Here is a 14,876-nt window from a genome sequence, read left to right as displayed (position 1 = left end):
TAAAATGTCTTACCTGCCGGCAGATATCCAATAAAACTCCTTCGTGGAAACATCCAAGGCAGTCGCAGCCATGAGTTAAATTGCAATCTCAAGCCAGTTCTCTTTTCTGCTTTTGATGCTTTTGAAAAGACGTTCTCACAGGATAACTCTGTATCCACAGTTTGAAATATTTTAACAGAGTTCACATTAAATGATTCATCCACATGGCACTGAAACAGGCTAAAGTATGTGCCTCAGACTAGACTTGGCTATAATACGACTCTCCTTGATGATGAATAATTATGAAATAATATTCTCAGCCCTTAACATCACCCATAGCAGCTGAAATGCTACAGAGACACCTAGTGGCAACAAGTGATCCTATCAGCTAGCGCTTGGCAGTGGCAGTATAGCATCACAAATGTAGATTTCAAGATGTGATGCAAGGGTTGGGTCAGTGCAGAAAGTTCTTGTTGAAACACGTTGTTGCTTTTTAAGTCTACGGAGATAAAAATTATAATTAAAAAAGTGTCACTGAAGCAAACAAACGACACATAACTGGGCAGACGTCAGACAGAACTGTCAAGTTTTTATACCGATTCACATCTAGATGCCAGCAAACACAAAATTGGACAAGAGAGAAAACAATACTTGTGCTTGAAGAATTTAAATTGTTTGTTAAAACGTCAGTCGTTTTTATTTTATGGTCATTCTTGAAGTTTGGTGTTTTAGACTTATAGTTCATTTCATTCATTCTGGTTCAGAGGGACTGAAAGTGTGAGACAACATGACATTAAAGGGAAATAAATTGTTTCACAGGACTCTGCATTCCCGTGAAAAACAACGAAAACACATACTGCCTCAATGCACTTAAGGAACTAATCATAAGAAATTGTGATCACATCTCTAAAATTTTTCTAAAAGTAAATTTAGGTAGTTTGCTGGTTGGAGGACTTAGATGTGCCACAATCTTCCCAGGAGTGAATGTCCCAGAAAATTCACCCCAAGGTCAGACCATGCAATTCCAAACAGCTACATCTCAGACTATGCAGGCCCCGGTTAGCATGTTACACTTAAAAATTCATGACCATAAAATTATAAAAAGACTAAACAAGTTTGGCTATTAGCAAAAGCTGCCTCTACCCTGTAAAAGGAACATGGACACATTCCTTGGGTTTGCTGCATCTGAACCACCTATAACACTTCTGTTCTTTGGACAGACGAGATCAAAGTGCAGCTGTTTGGTCATAATACACAGCACCACGTTAGGTGAAAATCAAACATAGCATATTGGAAAAAAAAAGCTGAAGCATGGTGATGGAGGGCTGGTGATTTGGACTCGTTTTGCAGCCACAGGACCTGGGCAGCCTGCAGTCACTGAGTTGACCATGATCACTGTATACCAAAGTATTCTTGAGTCAAATGTTGGGTAAAAAAACGTACTTTTTACACGTAAAATGCATCACTTCCTGTACAATAATGACAGTATGAACACACTAAATTGCCATCAAGTGATTGTTTTTATGTGGAAAAATGTTGACATCTTGTGGTCAAATCCTTGGTACTGCATTTGAAAAAGAACAGCAGAATACTCTAACGGGTCTTACTGCTGATATATTGTTCACGAAAGTCAAGAAAGCATCAGGTTACAATCCGAGCGAAAAGTTAAAATAAACATTAACTCCAGAAGCGGGTGAGCAGTGAACAGTGACTGCTGGTGGATTCATTTTAAAAAGCCACTGTTACAGTGCCCACTTCCTCATTTCTTCCTGATTTTGATTTCTCAGTAAATACATAATGCAGTTTTTCAGCAATGATTTCATTTAGTAACAAAAACTAGCTATCCAAACCTGCCTGGCCCTATGCGACCTCTAACCTCTAACCCCTAAACCTAATAACTGCTTGTGCAAGCATTTGTGATAACTGGATGACTGACAATGAGTCTTTCACATTGCGGTGGAGAAATTTTGGCTTACTCTTCTTTGCCAAATTAAATTGAGCCACAATGGAGGGTTTTTAAGATTGAATAAAATGTTTTTAAGGTTGACCAGCCTATTTAATTTCATGACAAACCATCCTGATCGGATTTAAGTTCCGACTTTGTCTAGGCCACTCCAAAACCTTCACTATGTATTTTAGAGCTACTCAGAGGTGGACTTGCTGGTGTGTTTTGGATCATTTTCCTGCTGCATCACCCATGTGTGTCGAGCTTCAAGGCTTGAACAGATGGTCGGATATTTTCCTGCAGGAGTTTCTGGTAGAGAGCAGAGTTCAAGGTTCTATCAATTGCAGTAAGTCATCCAGGCCTTGAGGCACCAACGCAGCCCCAGACCATCATGCTACCACCACCATGTTTGACTGTTGGAATGATTTCTTTTTAGGAAATTCAATGTCATAAAAAGAGATGCTGAGTGGTAAAGTCAGGGGTTCAAAGTGGGAGCTTTTGTTGTTGTTGTTTTTGAACAACACTATGTAAAAAACTGCAGGTGTCCATAAGTTGCGGTGCTGGTACTTCAGCATCTAGCTAACGCTACTGAAGAGGAGCAGAGGAGTGTCAGGTAATTTCAAATGCAACGTTTCTATCATCTCAACAAACATCAGCAAACACACAAACTGTTTGTGTGCAGCGTGTTGCTGAAGGTCCTGCTGCTGTTTTTCACTGGGAGAGAAAAGAAAGAGGGCGAACTTCACTCAGAGATGGAGAGGAAGAAGAGAGGTTATTTTTAAAGGTAAGGGCTGCTCAGTGGGATTTGATACATTACAAGCTTACACGTCCTCGTGTTTTTAAATCAGATGTTGGGTGTACAATCGTTGGTCTGTACTGACATTTTTTTTTTTCATGTTGTGAAACATGCTGCAAGTCAAACTGAGGCAGACTAACTGCTATTTAAAGGCTGCATAAAAATACTCTGCAGGATAGTTTGCTGTACTGTGATGGATTCAGCACTTTATTTGTTAAAGAATAGTGTGTGACTGCTGTGGTTTCATGGTCAGAGTTGCGTTACATCAAGTGCAGCAGAGATTCATATGAATTTCAGCTGTTCAGTTTTCTGTTGTGTGTCAGAACAATGAGGCGACTGCTGTCTCCAGGTAGAAACAGGAGTGATACACCTGCTGCTGTCAGACCTGCAGGTATCAGGCTGTGATGTTCTCCTTTATAGTGGACAGAAATTATGTTTTTGGAGTGGCACAAATAATTTGTGGCATCTTATTGAAGAACAGCTGATTGTTCTGTAAATAGTTTGAAATGGTTATTTAAAAAATCAAGGTAAAAGGTAAATGGATGCAAATAACTTTGTTGTTTGCAAAACTTGTGCATAGGATTTTAAAATTGACAATTTATATTTGCATTTAACGTTATGAAATATGATTCAATAAACATGTTTGTGGTTGTTACAGTAAAAATATAACCTTTTCTCCTCGGATTTTATGTTTTTGTGTGATTTTAGATCAATTGTGTTAATACAGTATATCAAAATGAAAACATAACTGTAAATTCAGACACGTGAGGTTGTGCTGAAAACAATGATACCAAACAAGGCAAAGTAAACAGTTTTTAAAGGTGAAATGTGGAGGGAAAATAGTTAAAGTAGTTAAAAATGGCCGATTATACCCTGGACCCCAGAGGGTTAAACATTTTTTTTAAAGTAATGCAATAGTTACTTTCAAGTAATTAATTACTTTTAGAATCTTGTAACTCAGTTACTAACTCAGTTACTTTTTTGAAGAAGTAACTAGTAACTATAATGAATTACTTTTTCAAAGTAACTTGCCCAACACTGACTGTCAGTGTATGGAAATCAGCCAGGACAACTAATGACACGTCTGCTTACATCTGGTTTAATTTAGAGCAGCAGGTCAGCTGATCACAGCCTGTACACTAAGCATATGCGAGCGCTCAATAGAAATTATTGTGAGTTATGTTTCTTTCCCCACACTAAGCCATCACAGACACTTTTAGGGTTCCCCGACCTGCTGAATCACACTTTAACCCCCGACTGTACACATCTTCTTGTTTAAGGCAAAGCCAGCTTCTACAATTTGGGCAACAGAAAAAAGAAAAAAAAAGTTGAGTATAATAAGAATTAATTCTTATTGTTGAATCGTGAACACTGGCCTTAACTTACCAGTGTGATGAACTCCTGGATGAGTCGACAAAGTGCTCTTGGAATAATTTTGGTATGCTGTTGGGAAGGTTTACCATTGTTCCAGATTGTCTACATGTTTGGATAGTGGCTCTCACTGTGTTTCACTCAGCCTTAGAAATGGTTTTGTAACTCTTTCCAAATTGATAGATGTCAATGACTTTGTTTCTCAGCCGTTTCTTTAAAACGAGGCATGATGTGATATTCTTTCGAGATCTTTTCCTTACTTCACTTTGTCAGATTGGTTCTATTTGAGTGATTTCTTTATTCAACAAGTCTGGCAGTAATCAGACTTGGTTGGATGTGGCTAGTGAAACCCTTTCAAAATAATGTGGATAATCACAGTTAATACATGATTTGCCAAGAGGAGGCAATTACCTCTTTAAACAGGACTAGTTATGTTTGAATATCTTTTTCCCTCATTAAATGAAATCAGCATTTAAATACTGCATTTTGCATTTTCTCAGGTTATCTTTGTCTAGTATTAAACTTTGTTTTATTATCTGAAACATGCAAGTATGATAAATATGCAGAAAATGTAAATAAATAAATAAAGAAGTGGGGCACACACACTTTTCCACGGCACTGTAAGTAGATGAAATTTTATCTGGATACTTCTTCAGTGGAAAGGACACAACCTGAGGCATGTAATATTTCCTTTTCAGTTTTATTTGCAATAACTTCCTGTGTTTTGAAATGTTTCTAAATAATGAAATATTCCAATAATTTTTTCCCATATGGTCCCAGATTCTTGGGCACCACTGCAGTGGGGTAACTAATTTCACGATATGCTGCAGATATCATTTTTACTGATGCACTGTAGCCGACAGACACATGAAATGAAGCTCTGTTATAGAATGAGGAAATCTGTGACTGTGTGATTGTAATGACTGCACTGAATATGTTGTTTTATATCACATCCACTGGGGGTCAGTCTAGATATGCATGCAGCAATGTGTCGCCAAAGGAACAGGAAGATGCTAAATTAGGACTATTTGCTACATGATATGAACAGAAGAATGGTGATAATGGCATTAGCAGGAATTACAATGGAAAGGACTGAAGCAGATTCATAACACAAGACACAATCAGAGCATCGCTGCAAAAATCAAACGGGGGCATGGTGATATTATTTTCTCAGGTATCTTGATTATCAGAAAGCTTAAATTAATACATAAATTGAATTAACTGATGAACCATATTTTGGCTTCCCTGTCATTAGTGAAGTGTAGCTTCATATAACGTGCTGTAGATGTCAGTGTTGATTTGCATCTCAGGTTTTTTTGACTATGCTGTAACGCCTAATAAACCATCTACAAAGGACGAAACTATGATCCTCTATGAAATCCATTCTAAAGCAGAAATCCAAACACTTCTTAAAAAGGCTGAGAGCACCATGTGGTCATGATAACAACTCGTTCTATAACCACCCCCATCAATCTGCATGGCACTATCACGCAAGACATTTCTACTAAATCTTTGTTTGCATTTAACACTTTAGCACTTGAATTGAACAAACGCAGCACAAAATGATCCGAGGAAGAACGGCAAAGATTTATCAGTCACTTTAAAGGACACAGTAAAATATTCTGTGTGCTCAGAGCGAAGCGGAGACTTTTATTCGACCAAACTTCCCAGCATTTTGTGTTTTCCCTTCTTCTTTGAGACATGAGCAGAAGAGTAATGTTTAGTGTTTGTTGTTAATCTCACCCTGTACAGAACTCCAGAGCCAGGATCCTCAGAGTGTTCAAAGCTGGGGATTCGGACTTTGTGGCCGCAGCCTGTGCAGAGACAGATAGGCCTGCCTGTTTTATATGTAAAGCTGCCAGCCAGAAAGCACAGGCCCACAGGGTACTCCATGCAATTCCTTTGTTGCAGCCAAACTGTGGCAGGGTCCCACTGTCTAAGCTGCTTTTTATTCTGGCTGCACGAGAGATTGGAAGACACTGAAGATGGAAGGTGGGTAAGTTGGATGTTTATATGAATCTCTGTTCATGTGCTTTTTACAAGACGTGTTGGGGGCAGACCTGGATGACAGCTTCCTGTTTAAAAAATGGCTGACTGTAGGCAATCCAGTCTTCCTCTTTCTTCTATATTCAACATTTTCATTTTCCCCCCGACATTTTTCTCGGTATATTACTTGTTTGGTGTGTCCACTGTGTGAGAGATAACATAGCTCAGCACCTCCGTGCCAGGATTATTCTGCTCTGTCAATCATTGATTTGGCCCAATGGGGCACTTTGATGTGCGTTAGCACTCGGTGAGTCGACTATTAATTGAACATCACAGTCAAGCCAATCACAGCTTCTGAGTTCCTCATCCGCTATCAGCACAGCCGTGGTGAATGGCCTCATTTTCGCCTCTTGGGCATGTTATCATTGCAAATGAGTTGGTTATCAACAAGACAGCGTAGACTATGAGGCTTAAACAAATAAACAGTCCAAGGGTGGATCAGAGGAGCTCCGCTATGTGCTGCTCCACAGTAGCTAAGTCATTTTATCTGAAGATATGCTTGGCTGTTTTTGTAAGAAACACATTTGGGTTACAGAATGTGTGGTTTACAGATAGATTTTTCTCTTATTATTAAAGGCTAAAAATAGGCTGCTTTGACAGCTGTGCCAAGTGCACGGACTGCATTTCAAAATGTGAAGAAACGCTGATAAACTGTGATGTAATGATTGAAACTATATACTGTTGAGTCACTCAGCTTTTTTCTTTTCGTTTTTGTTTGCAGCTGAACCGCATAGTGTTTCTGAAACAATACAGAGAAAGCACACAGCAAAGGTGGTGGGCTATCTTATTGTGCTCGTTCTCAGAGTAATTTCCTGTAACACGGGGCATGGCTTTGGTTCTCTTGGCAAACAGTTCGCCTTTGAAGAATAATTTGAAATTATACATTTTAATAAGGTGCAGCGAGGCCGGGCCAATGAGACGCAGGAAAAAGATAAAAAGGAGATTGCATATCTGAAATAAGCTGATGATGGAAGGGATGCGACCAATAAAGGAGAGGGAGTGCGAATAATGGGGCTAAGGAGGGAACTTGTAACAGCAAGGTGTTTTTTCTTTAATTGAAGTGGCGGGGGAATGTGGAATGGGACGCTCCGGGCAAATCAGCTGGGAACATGTTGTGAATGTAATGTAACACTTTGGCACCATTTTTAATATGCTACACAAAACAATGCAAATATCGCAGACAGCTCCTCTGCTGCCTGTTATTTCTCCACATAATGAAGTTGCCTCTCCCATCAAGTCTTCTCTTTGAAGCAATCAGACAGCTGCTTGAGTCATTTCACACTGTTTGTTTGAAGACGGGAAAGTAAATTGACAAGTTTACACAGTAATACAGGAGTCAGACTGTCCACACAATTTGCGTGTTGGATTTATTTTATTTTTCTTCAGTTTCTATTATTGCCGTGGCCACGGGCATCATTCCTCTGTCGCTGCTTTCTGTCTCGCTCTTATATCTGACTCGTCTCTTATTTATGCCTTCTTTTTCAGTCTTCTATTTTTAGGCAGCATGTCTTTAATTATGCATGTTTTCATAGTGCTTTTTTGTATTAGTGTTATTTAAGATGATATGCATATCTCTCTCACACACGGCCTGGTCCCTACTTTCTTTGTGTTTACCAGGCTTACGTTGAATCTGGAAACCAGTGTGAGAAGTGTGTAAACTATGAAGTGTTTGATGAGATCAGGAGATAAGGAGATGGATGGATGGTCAAGCATGCATACCTGCATGCATGCATGCATGCATGCATGCATGAACATGTGCCTGTGCTTCTTGTTTTCGCTGTTCTAAATATTTGTAATAACCTTCTGATTTTACTCTTTGTTTTCAAACAATGATTCATCAAAGTTATTAAAAGTATTCAGCTTCCATTGCTCTGTCATTACACTTTTAATGATATGAAAAATAGAGGGATATAGTGAGATGTTGATGGACATTAAACGTTCATGTCAAGATTTGTGCAAAATTATGGGGTTATTACTGTGCACTGGTCGGCAGCTGAGAAGTCAGCATGACTCCTGCATTTCCTCACAAACCTAAGGTGTGGAAAGTCATGCTGATTTGTCACTCACTGATTTCTAACAAGACAGGCTCTTAAATACCAAATTATATGACCTGCCAAATCTTTCTCCTTTCCTACACACTCCTGCTGCGCTCTCAATGCCTTCAATTTCAGACCTTTTGCACCTTCTTTTTTCAGGTTGAGCTCAGGACTCAGGCCAGTCAAATTCTTCCACACCGAACTCACTCATCCGTGTCTTCAGGAACCTTGCTTTGTGCACTGGTGTGCAGTCATGTTGGAATAGGAAGTTGCATGAAATTTCCCAAAATGTCTCGGTATGCCTTTCACTGGAACTAAGTCTTGAGAAACACTGCCTCACCATAATCCCCCCTGCACCAAACTTTACACTCGGCACAATGAGATCAGACGAGTATGTTCCCCTGGCAAACCTAGACTTGTCTACATAGCAGGATGATTCATGACTCCAGAGTAAAGGTCTCCACTGCTCTAGAGTCCAGTGGTGGCTTGCTGCATCCGACTCTTTGCATTGTGTTTGATGATGTGAGGCTTGGCTGGAGCTGCTCAACAATGGAAACCCATTCTATGAAGTTCTTGATGCACTTTCCTTCAGGTAATCTGAATTTGGAGGTCTGTAACCATTGGTTCTGTATGAAGTTGGCGACATCTCTCCACTGTGAGCCTCAGCATCTTCTGTGATTCTGTACCACTTTGTGGCTGAGTTGCTGTCATCCCCAGTCACATTTTGTTCTAGTAGCACTAACAGGTGACTAAGAATATTTACTAAGGAGGAACTTTCTCATTTGGACTTGTTGCAAAGGTGGCATCCCACAGTGGTACCACACTGGAAATGACACAGTTGTTGTAGAAGCAGTCTGCATGCCTAGGTGCTTGATTTTATACACCTGTGGCCATGGAAGTGATTGGAACACCTGAATTCAGTGATTTGGGTCGGGGATGCTTTTGACAGTATAGTGCATCTTCACTTTCTTAGCATGGTCTATAAACAAAGGCACATGGACTCCCCCCATTGCCAAAATATATCAACAAATTTCTGAATCGTATAGAAGGCTTACAGGTCTTTCAGATTCTCCAGCACAGTCATTTTTATGTGACTACATACAATATCGCAGTTCTGTTGTCTATTATAAGTATCACAATATTCCATCAGCTCATTTCTCTTTCTCAAAAATAGCTCGATGTTCTAACTGTTATCTCTGGCCGGAGGAAATGACTGGTGTATAAAGGCCTTTAAACACAATTATCCTCACTAATATGCGTCCCGTTATGTGATTTTCTTTTTTTCAACGACAAGTTCGTCTTCGGTGTGATTTAAGAAAGCAGTTACTTCACCCTATTATCTTCCTCTGGCTTTTCACAAGATGTCTTCGACCCTTTCACTGTGTCTTTCGCTGAACACGCTGTTTCTTTCTTTCAAGGTTGACTGCTTGTCGGAAGAAAATGAAACAATGGTGACTGCTGCGTGTTTTCCTGCTGCACTTGAGCTTGTAGCAGAAAATGTTCAGTTAGGTCTTACAAAGTGCAAACATTAAACAAAAAACACATAATATTAATGAAGTGCCTGAATTATTAAGAATAACTGAACGGGAGTTTATTATTTGCTTCTTGAGGTTTTGGGGATGAAGGCAGCTGCTCGCTGTATCCGGTTTATGCCTCAGGCCTCCTATGCAGATATTCTCAGCTGAAAAATCCCAGCCATAATACATACTCTCCACTTATCCAAGGAGGAATTCCTGAACTTTTGACACAGAGGACCTATTTTAGATCTACAAGCTAAAATGTATATCATTTTGCACCTTTAACCCACCTGTAACAAACTTATTTAAAGTTCAGATTTTAGCTTTCATATAATAAATATTGTTTCTTGATTCTGACAGAATATTACCCCAATAAGTAAAACCTTTTATCACATTTTCTGAATGTTTCACAATTACATAGAAACAGCCACAGTAATTTTCTAAAGAGCAGATGCTAGTTTAGAAAATCAGGCTACCTTTCACCAGCACTGCAGGAAAGCTTTAAGAGTCCATGCAATCACTGAACTTTTTATGTTTATAGCAGCTACTATGATCCATCTAAAAACCTTCATCACCTTTTTTCCAGCAGGAAAGACCAGTGATCATTCATGTTTCCTTCTCCGGTGGTACACAGGTGACATGCCAGGCACACGCCAAGGCTTCCACCATTTCTTGTTGTACATCCTTTGCAAGCTTGGTGCAATTTGTCCTCAGGCTCATGAATCTTGAGTGCAATGGGTATTTTGATCTATGACAGTGCATATTCCAGGGGCAGCAGTCTCATCAAATAAAGTTGAATATTTCTGTGCCAGTGCTCATGGGGGAAAGCTCTTTTGGCATCTCATTATTAACTGCATTTAATCAAGGCGTTCACAGAGCAAGGTGAACTCTGAGCCTTACAAAGAATTATTTAGACTGTTCTATGACATTCCCAGTGGGACTACACCTGTCACTGTCTGTACTCATAAACTCACTGATGGTCAGTCTAATCTCTGCAAGCATCTGCATATGAATATGTATAATCTGGACTGAAAATGTTATGATTTACAATTGTAGTCCAAGTTCATCACTCACATTAGGGAAGGCTCCGGCCACACTGTCTACATGAAGTATGTGAAAAGTTATCTCACTATGGTGAATATATTGGGAACAAGTTGGTTTGATAAGCTTTGTTCGACGAGCAATTTTCCAGATATTCACGTATTGTTTCATCAAGCTGCTATTCATTGCTTTCAAATGCATATCTTTAACTCTGGTGCTAAAATACCACCTAAATGTTGTTTGAGGCGGGTGGGGGAGGTGGTGATGAGGGAGAGATTCAAATAAAATCCTGAGGATGTTGGGAGCATGATGAAAAGCGAATATGGATGTGGTCCAGCTGAAGCTCACTGAAATATCATCACATCCAGGTCAATCTGCCCAGTGCTGCCACCCTTGCCTCTGATCTGTATTCTGCAGTTGTACACAGAAGTGACCTTGGTGACAATGAGCTGCCAGAGGCAAGAATAACAGGTAACCCCGAGGTCAACCTAGGGACAAAAGAAAGGAAAACAGTTTTAAAGCTTTCATCCTTAAATTAGTTTTAGCCTCATTTATGTTTATATAATATTATCTGAATTGCTTATTACTTTTCTATCTATCACTAACATCAGTATATTATTAACTAGATGAGTCTTTCGAACACTGGATCTACAACCATAAATCTTAGAGGTAGATTATTACGTCAATGGGAGTTTCCAGCTAGTATTCAAACACAATAATAGAGTGAGGTCAGCTGAGGACTGCAGAGGCAAGACAAACCATGCTTTTACGTGCTAAATCGTCCAAATGTTCAACATAACAAAATATAGCAAAAATAGGACTGGAGATGTGACAGTGTTATTTTTTTCTTTGCTGTAATGTCAGGCACAGATCTGCTACCAGCACGGTACACTCTGCTCTGTAAAATCAGGTGTGATTACAGCCCCGAGAACAGAGGAAGTTGGAGCACTGAGGCAAAACGAGGGATTTCATGGCTGGAAGAGAAGACTTAGTCATTAGACTTGTGTTTTCTTTTCTCTGATGTAACCCATTATCCCTTTACTGTCTAGAAATATCTTATTACATTTATTTTTTTTATGTTCGCTAATAATTTCAGTTTTTTCTCACTACATTAGCTTCATCCCCTGGCAACTGCATGCTCTTTATTGCTTTCAAGGTTGACTGTACTGTGTAAACGAATCCCTTGTTAATCCAGATTTTAGCGCCCCAACCATGCAGAAAAAATACGTGGGTTTGCCTCTAGCTGATATGCATGGAATTATATGGAAGCATGTTTTTCTCATAGCTAGTAACTAGAACATATTCTAGAGATTTCTTCTCCTTAGCAGTGTTTTCTTTGTGCTGTAGAGCTGCCACAATATTAATAGAAATGGGAGCAAAGTGATGAGAAACAGGAGTTAAACTTCTCTTTATTTTACTAAAAACGCAGAGTACTGGAGCAGTTGTGTTTTTGCACTGTCAGGCTTTGCAGTTACTTTGTAGCTGAAATAATGTGATAAACAAAACTGCACATCCTTTAAAATAAGAACAGTATGTTAAAAGTGAAATACGGCACACTATAATCTAACTAATATATAAATAGAAAAATAAACAAGGCCAAAATATCCTCACATTTAGTTTCTATTATGGATTGAACACCAAAAGCAGTAAATTCTGCATTTCTAATAACCTGATGTGTTGTTGTCAGGCTCTCCGTACATTGTAAATGTACTTTCCCAGTTTCTAATGTAGGTTTTCTGTTACTGTGTTGTAATAAATTGATCGATTCTCGTCTGTTTCTTCATTATGACTGTTCATGAGAACATTTAAATACCATTATTCACACATGTACACAAATGTGCAGCCTTATGTGTGAAACGTACAGGTTTTTTTTCTCATGAAGGAACCTGATACCTAAAGGCAGTCATTGTCCGTTTACCTAGCCTGTTCCTCCATGGTTATCCCTCCCTCAGAGTTCCTGTCTCATGGAATCTCCTTCATGCTCTTCAGTTTCCTGTTCAGGAACAGCAAACCTTCTGGTAATGACACGTATTAATGTGCCATCCTAGAGGAGTTAGACTACCTGTGCAACCTCTGTAGGGTTTCACGCTAATAGTAGTGACAATGATCCCAATCAAGTGCAACACTAGTGAAAAAAGCAGTGAAAACAGATGAGGAGGGAAAATGCTTCCACCTGTAAAACCATTCCTGTTTTGGGGATTGTTTCATTGTTGCCCCTCGAGTGCACCTGTTGTTCATGTCATTAACACCCAAACGCAGCTGGAACTGATTAACAACCTCCTCTGCTACTTAACTGACCAGATCAATATCCCGGTGGTTTAACTGACTTAATGTTGTAATCTGATTAAAAACACGTTCCTTTATTTATTTATTTGAGTAGTCATCAGTTGTTTGTTGTTTGAACACCAGTCCATCCTTGTTGTGGAAGCACAAAGAGTTCCAATCAATGTTCAGGTTAATGTGTTGCAAGAAAATAAGTTACAAAGTGATGTGTTAAGTAACACATTGTTTGCATTAAACTAAATGTAAACTGCAGACCAGAAACTGTTGATTCCATGCAAGCATCTGCACAGACCACATGCTGATACAAAGCTGCTGACTTTTATATTATCAATTGGTAATTTTGTGGAGTAATGCAAAAGTAATGTAATGAATTGCGTAATGAGTTACTCTCTCCTGAAAGTAATTAAGTAGGATAATGCATTGCTTTTTTGGAGTAGACATCAAAGTCCCGACTCCTGCGGGAAAAGTAATAAACATAACTGTTAAGTAAAAGTCATATAATGACATTTTTTCCCATTTATGCCATTTTAACGCTTCATGTCTGTCAGTAGAACGAGCTATTAGAGTTTTTGCTTCACTAATTTACTTTTTATGTAGATTTGTCATACTCGTGGCCAGAATCCACACGACAAGTCCCAAAGCTGACTGAATGTGACTTCCCTCTGTAACATTATGAGTGTTTTGTATGCTTGACCCAAGCCTGCTGTTCACACTGGTGTTCGACCCATATATGTCAAAGGTGACTGTCGCGGTTGACGCTGGCCAACCGTGTGGATGTGAGGAAGGAGGACCCAGGCGCGGAGCTCTGAGTGCAAGCAGTGCGTTTATTTACAGCGAATGGAAAATAACAATAAATCCTCAGTGCGTTCCTGACTCCTGTGACATATCCTCTTCCCAGTGTTAGTGTTCTTTGTCCCCACTAATCAGTGTGTGAGCACCCTGTGCTCGCTGCCCCCTCGTCTCCACACTTGTCCTGGGGAGATAACAAAGAGGCAGCCGTCAGACACACCACAGTGCAGCAGAGTAAACTGACTAACTAGCCAAGAGATTAACGTGAAGCCACGCAACGAATCAGAGAGAGCTCCACCACACTCTTAAGTAGCTCCTCCAACAAGGCTTGATCAGCTGCAGGGGTATGTGCCAACCACCTGGCAGGGCCACGCCCACTGGTGTGCCTGTAAACAGGTGCTCCCAGATACACCTGCATCCACACACACACACACATATACCTGCAAGCTGGGAGAATGAGAGACAGCAACACCAAAAACACATATAATATAATACAAGTCCATAACTGCTCAGGGACCCTGGGTCGCTGAGCAGTGACTCTTTTGTAGGCATGCAGTCTTCTAAGCAACCCCTCTGCAGGGGTAGAAATAGGCTGTTCAGTCAGTGTTGATCCCCTTCCTGTGGTTTGCCAGAATCCTTCCTTCTATGTGAAATGTGATCCATCACAGAGGGTCCGTTGCCTGGGGGGTTCTCATCCTCTTTCACAACCCATATGCCCACACACTGCCAGAGCAGACTTATCTGGTCCTTCCCTTTTTCTACCAAGGGGCCGGACACCCCGATTTCCTGCTGTCTTTTTTTTAACATACACACTTTCTTTGTTGTTCTCCCACTTTCATCAGCACTTTAGCAGTAATTCCTGCTTCAGTGAACTGGGCATACAGCGCATGACTTGATCTGACATGAAAGCTAAAGGCTATAGCTATTATAGCCCTGTATTACAGCCTGTGAATGAAGAAGACGGAGAACGACAGGGGCAAGTCCCAAGTATGGCGCAATTCAACAACAACAACAACGGCATCCTCTGTAGCCTTTCCTCAGATTGTGTGTGTGTGTGTGTGTGTGTGTGTGTG

Source organism: Perissodus microlepis, chromosome 20, assembly GCF_051167445.1.
Source record: "Perissodus microlepis isolate ML-2025 ecotype Zambia chromosome 20, ASM5116744v1, whole genome shotgun sequence".
Classification (NCBI taxonomy): Eukaryota; Metazoa; Chordata; class Actinopteri; order Cichliformes; family Cichlidae; genus Perissodus; species Perissodus microlepis.
Note: the sequence above shows the minus strand (reverse complement) of the source record.